This window comes from Spea bombifrons, chromosome 6 (genome assembly GCF_027358695.1).
Source record: "Spea bombifrons isolate aSpeBom1 chromosome 6, aSpeBom1.2.pri, whole genome shotgun sequence".
Taxonomy (NCBI): Eukaryota; Metazoa; Chordata; class Amphibia; order Anura; family Pelobatidae; genus Spea; species Spea bombifrons.
Genome location: NC_071092.1, coordinates 27,048,812 through 27,062,325, shown reverse-complemented (window position 1 = coordinate 27,062,325; position 13,514 = coordinate 27,048,812).

Genomic DNA, 13,514 nt, shown 5'->3' with positions numbered 1-13,514 from the left:
AGCAGGGGTAAAGGGAAGTGGCCCCATTGGCCCCCTGACACTCTCCCCCAGTAACGAGCATACGTACTGGCTCATATATTTACACACAAATGCTACACACACTAACACACATATTAATGCATAGACACTCATGCTAGCCCATGAACTTACACACTAACACATGCACACTCACACACATATGCCAACATGCACACTTACACAAACATATTTACAAATACATATTAACTGTAGCATACTAATTTCTATCACTCTCCATGCCCCACTTACACCGTCTTTCACTCCCTTAACAGCTCTCTCTGCAACTCTCTCCATGTCTGTCTGCCTCCCTCCTTTACCCACTCACACATTTACTCACCTCCTTACCTCCCCGGAGGATTATTTCTAGCTGCTCGCACACAAGCTCTTCACACAGCATGTGCACAACTTTCTCCATATGTTTAATAACTTTGGAGAGGCCCATGTTGGAGTTGGCCTCTTGTCCTGCCTGTCTTGTCCTCTCTCACGCTCACACACTCTAAATGTTTCCTTAAATTTTCTGTCAATCACTTACACATCTTCTATCTTTTATCTTCGCCCTTCTCTTCCGTCTCCTATCTTTAATCTGCTTACTTCAATCTTCTATATTCATCGTCACCTCCATGGAAATAATCCTCTCATCAGAGGAGAGGACGTCACAGCAAGTGTCATCATTCTGGCCTCACTTGAACTTGGGGTAATATGATGGGGCTTGCACTGACGCCCTCATCTTGATTCCTGCTGGTTATGTCTTCGGAGTTGCAGGCAAACATAGAATATGAAAGCTAGCTGATTGAAGATAGAGGAGAAGGGACAATATACAAGACATAAGATGATGAAGAAGATGTGGAAGGAGGTGCAGAAGTGGTTGTCTGAATCAGAAGATAGGGAAACATTTAGAGAGTTTGAGAGAGCACACAAGAATGAGATTGTGAGAGAATATGAGTGAAGGTGGGCCCACAGATTTCTGATGATCATTTTGAGCTTTTGCATAGTTTTCATTAAATTTATGGGTGTCTGGCCTCATTCTCGTGGCTTCATCCGAATGGCTGAATTTAGTGCTCAATCTTTGCTTCTCCAGAGTCCTGATTTTAGATGCCTCATTTAATTGTGCCAAATTTAGTGATTGAAAAAGTGGTGGGAGTTTGTAAGCAAAGACTTGCTCGAGGTCCCATAAACATTAAGATGACCTTGTGAATCGTATTGTAAAATATAAGCATTAAACATTAAAAAGAAAATCAGGATAATTAGCATTTTTAGTTTCACAGTAGAGGTGCCTGGAAGAGCCTGCTTTGTGCTTTTTTCGATAGTGATAATGATAATTTACCTGATGTTTTTTATCATGCAAATCTCTGATTCACATTATGTTAATATTAGCCTGATAGAAGCTTAATAAAATGGTGTCACAAAATCCATCTAATCTAACCACAGAACAAATCATGATGATTTGCTTGCATAAAGTTAATGTGGGTTTTGTAATTAACTGAATTACTGAATATATGATGAGATTGGAGCTCATTACCCAGGAAGGAGGTATATGGTTACAATCTTTCTCTGACAGACAGGGCTGGAACAGTTTTAGTTATAAAAGCAAAAGAATAGCTGGTGTGGTAACAAAAAAAAGTTAGGCCATCATGCCAGAAAATACTCAGACGTGAAAAACACCAGCAGCAAGAATTAATCAGAGCAGAGACCTTGACCATGATAGAAGAAGAAGGTAGCCGTCAACAACAGCAGTACTAGAGCAGCAAAGACCAAGGCCAAAGATGAGTATGCTTTAGCCCACATAGTAGTGAAGAGTTCAGTGAAGCTAAATTCCATCAGAAACAGAATGGAAACCCCTGGAAGAAGTACAGTTTACAAAGTCAATAAAAGCTTGTGCTGTGCTTAACTATTTATCTAAATATCAGGAAGAATGTCTAGTAGTCATAACTTTGCAGAGAAAAATATCTTCCCACTAACTTTGGGTAAAAATCAAGATCCACCAGGTGGCGCTCACGTAATAATTTTGATAGTACAGACTGCAACAATGTATCTCTTGTAACCACAAAAATCTTTCAGAGTTTCCAAATGAAAAAAAAATCAAAAGGGACACAATAGTGTAGTGTGCCAGCTTAATAAATGTTTGAAAAATAAAGAGTGCACTCACACAACTGGTGGCACATCAATCAAATGTGCTAATCGCGTCTTTTGCTCCGGGGGTGGCTGTTATCTCTCCATACCGGGAATTCACCAGTATGTATTGCCCGCTGTTTCATCCGAAGTTTCCATGATGTCTTCAGTAAATAAAGATGAGTAACCCACTTTCCTTTTGTATAAAATTATGTTTAATTATGAGATAATATCCCACTACATAAAAAAATGATAAATGGTGATAAAAAGCAGTAAAAAGCAATAAAAGTTTGTCTTGTAAATCCTCTGCGAGTTTCGCCTAGACAGTGGCTTCATCAGGAGGTATAAATCATTGATCGTTTCGCTCCAATTTTCTTCTTTTATACTTCCTCAGGTTGCCGGAGAGGTTACCGGCTTCACTTCCGTGTGTACCCAGATGACGCCGTCCTGACAGGTGAGTTGTTTATCGGTGTGGGTATGTTTATGCCTCGGATCATCAAAACTAAAAAAACGTTTTTCCTTCCTTTCAGCTGTTTCCTTTGGAGGAGCCGTCCATGCCGTCAGAACATCAGACCGTCACTCTGTTCTCAGACAGAAAAGGAACAGAAACGGAGAAATATATAAAAAAAACTTTTCTTAAAACTAATGATAAACTAATGGTTTGAGGGGGTCTTTTTCGTTTGTATATATGTATCTATAAATCGTGTAATGAGATACATGAAGTAAATAATTACTATATAAGGAATAATGAACTCAAAAAAACGTTTCTTTTTTTTTTCTTCCCCTAAAGACACGTAAATACATACATCAAATACAATCTTGTATAGTATATAAATTCCAGAAATGTGAAAACGATATATAACATAGGTCACAAAACAGAAAACCGCCATGGGTTGAAGGCCATCCCTCTTTTTGACTTTAGCAAACTTGTATAAAACATTCTTAATAAGTTACTTAGGTTAGTTAAGTGTCTGTCAGTTTAACTATCCAGTTCGTCCAATTTTTAGATTAATCAAAGGATAGAGTGTTCTGAGCTGTTCTACGTGGCTCCATTTTAATTTGGAAATGTGCCTGTTCTCTAACTGCTTCCCAGCACAATATTTTAGGAGATTTCCAGAATTCAGCAGACTACAACTCCAGAACATGTGTATCAAGTCCCCATTTCTACTACCACATCTCTAACAAACTTCAAACAAGTGTGCGTTGATTTAGTCTAATTGGGCGGAAGTAATATGTCTGCTCTATTCTTTTTATATTAGTATCTTATATTTAAATATTACAGATTTCTAGTTATTTTATCAGATGTTATTTAATCTAATTTTCTATTTTGCCCATCACCGTCATTACCTCACATGTAGGGTTTTGTTTATTCTTTTTAGTTACCGTATTTGCTCGATTATAAGACGAGGTTTTTTCCAGAGCAAATGCTCTGAAAAATACCCCTCGTTTTATAATTGGGGTCATTTTATAATCTGGCCTCAAATAGGTCTGACTATGAGACTAAGATCCAGTCCCCCCGCACCGGTTACACTGCAGACAAGACACATTCTGAGACCAATTACACAAGCCAATTGACCAATTGAGCTTTCTGTTCGCCCTCATTGTCTGAAAGGACAACAGCACTTACACCCTGCACCAAGCAGCAGAGACTAAAGACTCCACAGAAGCGCTAGGTTTACCAAGTTGTTCGATTGCCGACCAGGAGCCTACATTCCAAGCACCGACACGTCTCCTGGATCGATTGAAAGAGTGGTCACCGAGACCAAAATGCATTTGGGGTTAAAAGGCCACATTTGGGAAGTGCACTCCCCCCCCCCCATTTTGGTCAGTCTGTGCCTATGCCCTCTCTTTGAACCCAGCCACTCCGATTTACTATTAATTTTTTAAAATTTTACACCCCTTCGGTATTTGAAATGCTTTTACTTTAACTCTTTCCATGTCAAGATACAGCACTAATTTTAGCACTTGCTCATAATATTAAACTTTATGGTTTTATTTTATTCTTTTTGGACTTTTTTACATTTTGCTGGAGCTGGATGGTTCCTCTCCTGCATAATTATTTTTAAATGTTACCGCTTTTTTTTATTACTTTTTAAATATTTTACTCATCACATTGTGATTAGAAAGCTGGGCTCCACTGACTTGCATTGACCCTCTGGCTATCTTTTCCAACTCTTTTTTTAGGAGCACACCGTCATCTTGCGAGTGGCGGTTATGACCACTCTCCGGATCGGTCACAGCGTGTCCTGGGGTGAGTGTTCGGTGTAGCTGAATGCCTCGTCATTTAACTCTTTTAAAAGTGTATGGCGGATTTTGACTCCCCGGGGAGGGCCCAGACATGGCCCCTGATGCCAATCTCGGTGTTGCTGAATCCCTCAACATCAAGACATTACAGAAACACTGTTTAAACGAAGAAAGTGATCATAGAACCATTATTATGATTAATAAATTCCCTCTCTCCTGCTCTCTCAGGCTCCCATCAGTGGGGTGCAACAATTACAGTTGTAACGTGCAGGGCTGTCTCGGGGGCCCACTGGGGGAGAGAAGGTTTCACTGTTTTTTCTTAACGGAAAAAAAAAAACTCAGCAGCAGCCATCAAAATAGGACCACAATTAAAAGTGGGATGGAGGAGGAGCCCTCACTCTCGTAGACGTTGCTGGTCACCCGCGGGATCAAGGTGGTTGAAAAAAAGCTTGTCTGTACCATATTCGCTCCCAAACAGCTTGCGTTACATTTTGTCCACAAAAAGCTTGCATGTGACATCTTTGTCCCCAAACAGTTTGCATGTGCCATCTGTTTCCCAAAACACCGTGTTGGTGCCCCCAGTTTTTCTTTGCCATCTTTGTCCCCAAATAGCTTGTCAGGGCCCCCAGATTGCCTGTGCAATCTTTGCCACAAAATAGCTTGTCAGTACCGCCCAAAACAGGAAGCTGCATTGAAGACTGGGCTCCCTGACATTTAAAATATTTCAGTTTCAAACTTCAAATTGTTGGTATCCATAACAGAATTTACAAAACCATGCTCATGCAGGAATGCTTACTATGTCATGTCTTACTATGATGTCAGTTGTTTACAGCTTTAGCGGTTGTATGCAGACTACATTTTCTGGCACTTCTATATCAACCCTGTGTTGGCTATTTAGAAGAGCTGTACCTCTACATTATTATTAGTATTAGCTAAGAAATCCCAGAACGTGGGATTCCTTCCATAGAATATCGATTTCAGATTTCTATCTTAACAAACCAACAAGCAAAATGTCAAATGACGGTAAGAGTACTATACATTAGTATTTTACTTCTTAGTACAATTCAACAGATAATCTTTGCATGTTTGTTTTTCCTGCGATTACAATTTTGGGGAGTCTATTGCCTATACCTATATTAATTGTCAAAACATTTTTAATAATTTATACATCGCTTCCGGCAGAAATAATTGACCGAAGACATGATGTTGAAGAGGGGGAACAAGAGTCTGAGGTCATTGACTTGACTGGGGGAGACCAGGGAGAAGAACTGCAACTGTCATTTGGAAGCGGTCCGATAACCTCCCCATCACATGGCACTCCGCCAGTTTCAAGACCCAGTGGCAGAGAGAGGATGAGAACAATGCCTAATACTCAAGACTCAAGGCAGAGAGCGAGAAGCCGTTCCCCAGTAAGGTCCCCCGCAAACCCTCTTGTGGATGCGCACAATGATGTGAGGCTTCCAGGGGCAAATAGGAACAACATCCGTCTGAGATTACCTGGCAGGATTGTTCAGAGGCGGGTAACTGGAGAACAAGACATTCTTGAAGACTGCAGTATTTGCTTTATGGACTATGAACGTGGGCAGCCCATAATCGCTCTGCCATGTCAACATCAGTTCCATAGTCGCTGTATAATACGCTGGCTACAAGAGAACCCCAGCTGCCCTTTATGCCGCCACCGGATCATACATAACCCAAGAGGAGAGAGAATAGCTCTTATGGCTACAGAGACTACGACCATACGTCGGAGAGGCAGACCTGACATCGTCAGAATAAGAAGATATGAAGTTGAGGAATAAATCTGCTTTGGACTCATGGCCATTCCCAGCCGCTCTACTATGTGGCACTTACCATAAAAATAAAACATTTGTATTATTTACCAGAATTTCGTTTTTATTTATAACACTGTCAATCCTATTAATAGAATGATGTTATACAACACAATGGGTAAAATGAGTTCTCAGTTAATTATTTATTGTATAACTTTTTGCTGGAAACTCCTAATTTATAATGCTACAAAACGGGAGTCATATACCATACCTCCTATGTGTCGCATTTTTGGATGGGACAGTCCCTTCCCTGTAGTCCTAGCAGAATCCACACTCCTGCTGTTACAAGCAATGGTGATCATGAGCTGGTTGTTGCCAAAGAGGGGCCCTGCAAAACGTAGGCCGCGCACCCTATTAGGGGCAGCCCCGGCTGTAGAGATAAAGCCACTTTGGAATATTGCACCAGAACCTCATTTTAAGATGAAGCCTTTCTCCGTGTTTTGGCTCACTAAATCAATGTGTTCGTGGATTCGGATAGCTGTGTAACACCTCCAAGGAAACCAGCTTGTGGACACAAACTCCGCGGCTGACGGGTAGGAAGTTTACTGTTGGTGCGCCAATCACAATAGAGTGTGCGGGGTATTTAGAGCACAAGGCAGAACCACGTGACTACTTGGCCGGTGAGCGAGCGCGGGCACGCCGTACTCTGAGGACGGGCACGGCATTTTTGCACGCGCCTCGGGACCAGCTGAGACGGGATCGCGTAGGGGAGCTGGTGATGGCGGAGGTTTCTGTCAGTGAGTGAGGTGCTTGCTCTCCTCTTCTTTATCTGTCGCTTGTTTAACCACTCACCTCCTGCCCTCTCCTCAGACCCACTGGAGAATGGGGAACGAGGCCAGTCTGGACGCGAGGGAGGGAGGAGCGGGAGTCGGGCAGCATCAGCCGCCTCCTTGCCCCGGGTCCGGGGGTTCAGCACCAACCCGTGGACAGCTCCCATTGCTAAGCACGGCTGGAGCATCACCGACCGGGGCTCGACATGGCGGTGTCAGGTATGGAGACAAGGGATTGGGGGTGAAGAAAAAAAGCTGTAGGGACACAGAGCAAGGGGTATGGGCTTGCGGATCAGCTGGGAATGTGTAGCAAGGAGCATTAACATGGGCATGAATGGAACAGAGCAATGCTCCGCCTAGCGAAGCCCTGGGATTACGTGGAGTTTGTAATTCATGGTAGCATTGATTAGAAGACTACACCTTAAGGGTTTAAGGGCAATTACGTGTCTTCCACACGTAGCCTCGTGATGCAGTCCAGGAGCTGTCATGGGGGGTTCAGAATGGGATACCTCCTCCTTCTCCCGTTTGTAGAGTACACCGCAGGGACATTGGATTTTATATTTTTAGTGCATAAGAACATAAAAACACATCACTACTAGAGCCATTTGTTTTTTTTTTAGTGAAGGAGTTCAACCAGTGGATTCTGGGAAATTGACCTATAATGTAACCTATTTTACCCACTCTGCATATTTCATTCTATTGATCTCAGGGCGGTTCTCTGAAGCATGGATTTAGTTCTGGGCTATCATTCTAAGGCAGGGGTGTCCGAGGTTTTTGTGCATTGGGCCACTTCATCAGAAATGTATATGTGCGTGGGCTGCACTCATTTGTCACTGTGAGAAAATATGGCCTTTATTAAAATATGCAGCTTAAAATAAAGTAAATGACACAAAACCTTTACTTTTCCTCTCAATGATTTCTGGGCCTAGAAAGTTTTGTCCTCTCAAGTGACTACAAATTCAGGATTCTGGATAAGTACAAATGAAATAGTTCTATTTATTCTAGGGATGCACCGAAATGAAAATTCTAGACCAAAACCGTAAATTCAGGGTTCAAATTGAAAATGACCCCTCACCTTTAATAATAATTTAAAAAACCCACACTTTTAATTAAAGTAAGGTACACACCAAAATTGTTACTCGATTATAAGACAACCCTGATTATAAGATGACCCCCCAAAACCTGAATATTTATTCAGGAAAAAAGCCTGAAGATAAGACGACCCTATAGGAAAAAAGTTTTGCTAGTAAATGTTAATTCATTTTAACTATGTAAACGATTTTTTTTAATAAAAGCTATGATTGAGAAAAATATATATTTTTTATTTTCCAACCTGCCCCAGTTATGCACATCTGCCCCCAGACTTGTCACTGTGCCCTACAAATGCCTTATAACCCCCATATGCCACTGTGCCCCATGATATGCCTTTTAACCCTCTAAATGCCACTGTGCCCCATGTTATACCTTTTGACCCCCTATGTGCCACTCTGCCTCCAGAAATGCCTTATACCCCTATATGCCACTCTGGCATTTACGGGGTTAAAAGGCATATTATGGGGTAGAGTGGCATATAGGGGGTCAAAAGGCATATCATGGGGCACAGTTGCATATAGAGGGTTAAAAGGCATTTCTGGAGGCAGAGTGTCATAAAGGGGGTTAAAACGGGGGTTTAATTTAGGAAAAAAAGAAAAAGTCTGAATATAAGACTACCCTTTAAGAAAAAAGGTTTACTAGTAAATATTAATTCACATGTAAACTATTTTTTCATATTTAATAAAAACTATGATTGAGAAAAATACATTTTTGTTTTTGTCTCCTTTTACTTGCCAACCTGCCCACACTTATGCACATCTGCCCCCTTATAAACCACTCTGCCTCTCCAGAAATGCCTTATACCCCCCATGTGCCACTTTGCCTCCCAGATATGTCTTTTAACCCTTCCTATATACCACTCTGCCTCCCTGATATTCATGTTAACCCCCATACGACACTCTGCCTCCTTGATCTTCTTGTTAACCCCTATATGCTAGTCTGCCTCCAGAAAGCTTTTTAAAGGCCAGTGTATGCCACTGTTACCCTTCCCCAACTTACCAGTGCTTCTTTAGACTTCTTCCCGTGCTCCAGATTCCTTGGTGTATAGTGGGGCAGCCGGTGGAGGTCCATGCGGTGCGCGCAGAGAACCTGAGCTGCTGTCGACACTTCCGCCAGGGCTTCTATGAATGAGCACCTGAAGGTCACGTGATGCTGGTGCTCCGTCATAGAAGCCCCTGCAGAAGTGGATGTTGCAGACGCCCACAGGCAGCACTGCGGGGGATCTGGATCTCAGAACACACCAAAGTTGGACAAAATTCAGCAATAAATAAATATAAATATATATATATATATATATATATATACACACACACATATATGGGGTCTGCACATCACTTACAGCCAGGCCCGGACTGGGACAAAAAATAGACCCGGGCATTTAAGACTGAGCAGCCCATTTTTATTTATTTATTTATTGTTAAAGCCCACCCTTCATGTACCATCTTTGCATTTCCCCAAATCACTTAAACATTCATGATAGACACAAACACTTACTCACTCATTCACACAAATCATTAGCACATACTCATTAATGCAGTCTCACAAATCATTCAAGCAATTCATCCACACATGAATTCATTAATTCTCTTACGCATTCACACAATTCATCCACACATTTATTCATTCATTCTTGTACGCATTCACACTACCCCCTCTCCCCATCCCCTTCTTGTCTGCCCCTTCTATGTTCCCCCTTATCACTATGTACCCCCTTCCCCACTTCTCAATATGTACCCCCTCTCACTATCTATCCCCTCTACCCCTTTCTATCTAACCCCTCTCCCCCCTCTCACTGCACCCCCTCCCTCACCCCCTACTTACCTTGTTGCCAGAGTAAGCAGCAACTGCGACCGGGTCCGCCACTCTAGGGGGCCGGCCTTAGGGGTTCGCAGCCGCACGGGGCTTAAATTAAAACATCAGGGTTTTTTGTAGTTTTTTAAAAGACTTTATTTAACATCCTCTATGTTAAATAAAGGTAAACAAACTTTTTTTAACATGAAGGATGTTAAATAAAGTAAACAAAAAAAAAACCCCGATGTTTTAATTTAAGCCCTGTGCGGCCGCACACCCCTAAGACCGGCCCTGGTTGGGGCTGCCCGGCCCCCTAGAGTTGCGGACCCGGTCCCCTAGAGTGGCGGACCCGGTCGCAGTTGCAGCGGGCTTAAGGGGCATATGCCCCTTATGCTCTGTGTTAATGCGGCCGCATAGGCCCAGTCAGTCCGGTCCTGACTGAGCCTATTTTAAGGTAGGGGCCTGACTTGCAAAAGGTCACTTCTCCATTATAATACTCTTGGATCTCTCTGCTGCTTTTGATACTGTTGATCACCACCTTCATCTTGACTCACTTGCTTCTATAGGCATTCGAGATACAGCTCTCTCCTGGATCTCCTCATATCTGTCTAACCATTCCTTCTCTGTCGGCTTCTCTGGCAAGACATCATCACCTCATTCACTTTCGGTTGGCGTCCCCAAGTCCTTGGCCCCCTGCTGTTCTCTCTTTATACTTAATTTCTTGGTAAACTAATCAACTCATTTGGCCTCCAATATCATCTACATGCAGAAATAGTCTCTGTATTACTAACTGCTTTTCTTCTATTAATGGATGTCACAACTCTTCCTTGAAACGTAATCTTTTAAAAAATGAACTCATTATGTTCCCTTCTTCCATCTCCTCTCCACTACCTGAATTCTCAAATATCACCATTAACAACACGACTATCTCTCCTACTAATCAGGCCCGATGCCTTGGGGCTATCCTTGACACCAACCTCTCCTTCTTCTCTCACATTCAGTCCCTCAACAGATCCTGCCGCTTGCAACTAAAAAACATCTCTCACATCCGCCCATTCCTCACCCAAGAATCCATAAAAACTCTGGTTCATTTACTTATCATTTCCCATCTTGACTACTGCAACACTCTTCTGGTTGGCATTCCACTGTCTTGACTCTGTCCTCTGCACAGGGGCGTAACTAGACGCCTCAGGGCCCGGGGGCGAGAATCTGTTAAGGGCCCCCCACCCCCCTCACTGCTGGCAGCATCAATACACAAGGGGGGCAGCTGGCCAGGTTTTTAGCATGTACTGGCTGACTTGGCATGATAGGAGTGTGATTGCTAACAGCAATCACAGTCCCATCATGCCTAGGTTCCAGCACTTACACATCCATGCTTTCACACACACACACTCATTTATTCATATAATCATTCATTCACAGATTCATTCCCTCAATCACACACACTCATTCAAACACCCTCCCCACCCCCTTACCTGCACTGCAGCTCCTCGATGCCGCTTACAGACTTCAGCAGGGGGCGCGGCCTCCCTCTGCCTTCTCTGCTAAAGCACAGAGGAAGTAGGATGTCACGTGAACTCCGCTTCCTCTGTGCAGTCCAGAAGACCCTCCCACAAGTAAGTAGCAGGGCTTGAGGTGCGGCTCGCGTAAGATCGGTTGCCCTGGCTGCCGATCTTACGCGGGCCACACCTCGTGGTCTCGCGGGCCGCATTTGGCCCGCTGGCCGCATGTTGGACGCCCCTGCCTTATTTAAAAAAAAAAAAACTGAATAAAGATTTCGGGCGGCCCCTTGGCTTGGGCCCCCCTGCCGCCGGGGCCCGATTTCGGGCGACCCCTTGGCTTGGGCCCCCCTGCCGCCGGGGCCCGGTCGCAGTCGCGACCCCTGCGACCCCGGTAGTTCCGCCACTGCCTCTGCAGTCTGTCCTAAATGCTATTTCTAGGCTTATATTTCTTGCACGCCACTCCTCTTCTGCTTCCCCACACTGCTCCTCCATACATTTCTGCTCATCCACGGCGGGGAGTGTGCCAAACCTCCAAAACAATCATAGGGGACGTTTCATCCCCCCTGGACTCAAAAAAAGGGGGCTGAGTCACTGGCATTAGGGTAGAGGCATCTCCCATTCATCCTTATAACGTAAACCGGCCCGGGGAGGTGCTTGCACACCAAAAACCAGCTCAGCAATCCAGGAACACCATTAAAGCACGCCTCTCACACTCAACAGTCATTGATTGTTGGACAAGCTGTGGTGTACTTGCCTTGTGTAGTCTCCATTTGTTTTTTCCCCGTGCCTCTATGTTGTTTTTTTTATTCTCCTGGCTTTGGATCGTTTACTGGATTTCAATTCCTGACTGCTACCTGCCCTGAACTCTGATTGCTACCTCACTTCTGCATGAACTCTGCCGGTCCCAACCTTACGGTTGTTTACCATACCGCTTGTCCTCAGCCTGCCTCGACCCTCTGGACTGTCTCGAACATTCTATTTGCCTCACCATTGCCTGTAGGTTTGCTCCTCCTGCCTCAACGCTCCTGACCAGGACTATAACAGAAGCTTTTAGTTGTCCAGCTTGTTGCTGTTCTATACAATAAAATGGATTGCAATAAAATGAATGTAGTCTCTATGCTTCTGGCTGAGAAATCTGTTTTTGGATGTTTCTGTCCCTGAACAGTTTCATGGAAGCCTGTTTACCTTGATGTGTTACATAGTGAGTACTTCTTGCCATTGCAGAATTAATTTCAGGCATGCAATGAAGCCTGTACAAGAGGTTAAGTACAAGCATGATTTATAACAAAGGTTTTATCTTTCTTTCAAAATGTATAAATAGCTTATTAATACATAAATGATAGTGCCAAGATTAGAATGAGGCATGGAGGCTAAATATATATGTTCACCATTTACAGAATCAGTAATTTTGTACACGGCTGCCGGGGAGTAGGAACCAGGTCCCCTGCAGCGCTGCAGGGGATCTGGATCCTAACCCTGCTGCTTACTTGCAGCAGGGCTAACTGGGAAAAAAAAAACACCTGCGTCGGGCGATATGAATTGTGGGTCCATCTTTAAAATCAGACCATTTTAAGATAATGGCCCCTGGCGCCAACGTTATGTGTTTTGTCCATAGAGCCCTTGGCAGCTTTAATCAGGAATTAAGCTCAAGTAAAAGGGATCACAGTTGTGAATCAGTCGTTTATGGTCACATTATACGCTGACCATGTGACTCTCACTATGACGTCTCCACTAACTTGTATACCTTCAGTTTTGGACATTATAGAAGAGTTTAGTAGTTATTCCGGCTATGTGTACAGATTTATCGACTACCTTGGAAATAAATTATGCTTTGATCTAAAATACTCTTTGGATTTACATTATTCGATTTTACTATCTGAACTTTGTGAATTAACAAACAGTTGGAAGCGTATAGAAGCTTCATAGTTTGGCAGATTTAGCAGACATTTCTTCTGATTGCACTATCCTCCCTTTCCATGAAATTAAAGATAGATTTGAAATCCGTAATAAGGAGTGTTTGCCTAATTTTAGAATAAGGAACTGTTTGGGATTAAACCCAATAACACCAGATATCCTAAATCAATGTATTAAAGCACAGGATGACTCAAAACAAATTTCCAGATCAAGACTAATCCAATCTGCACAGGAGCTAACAAAAC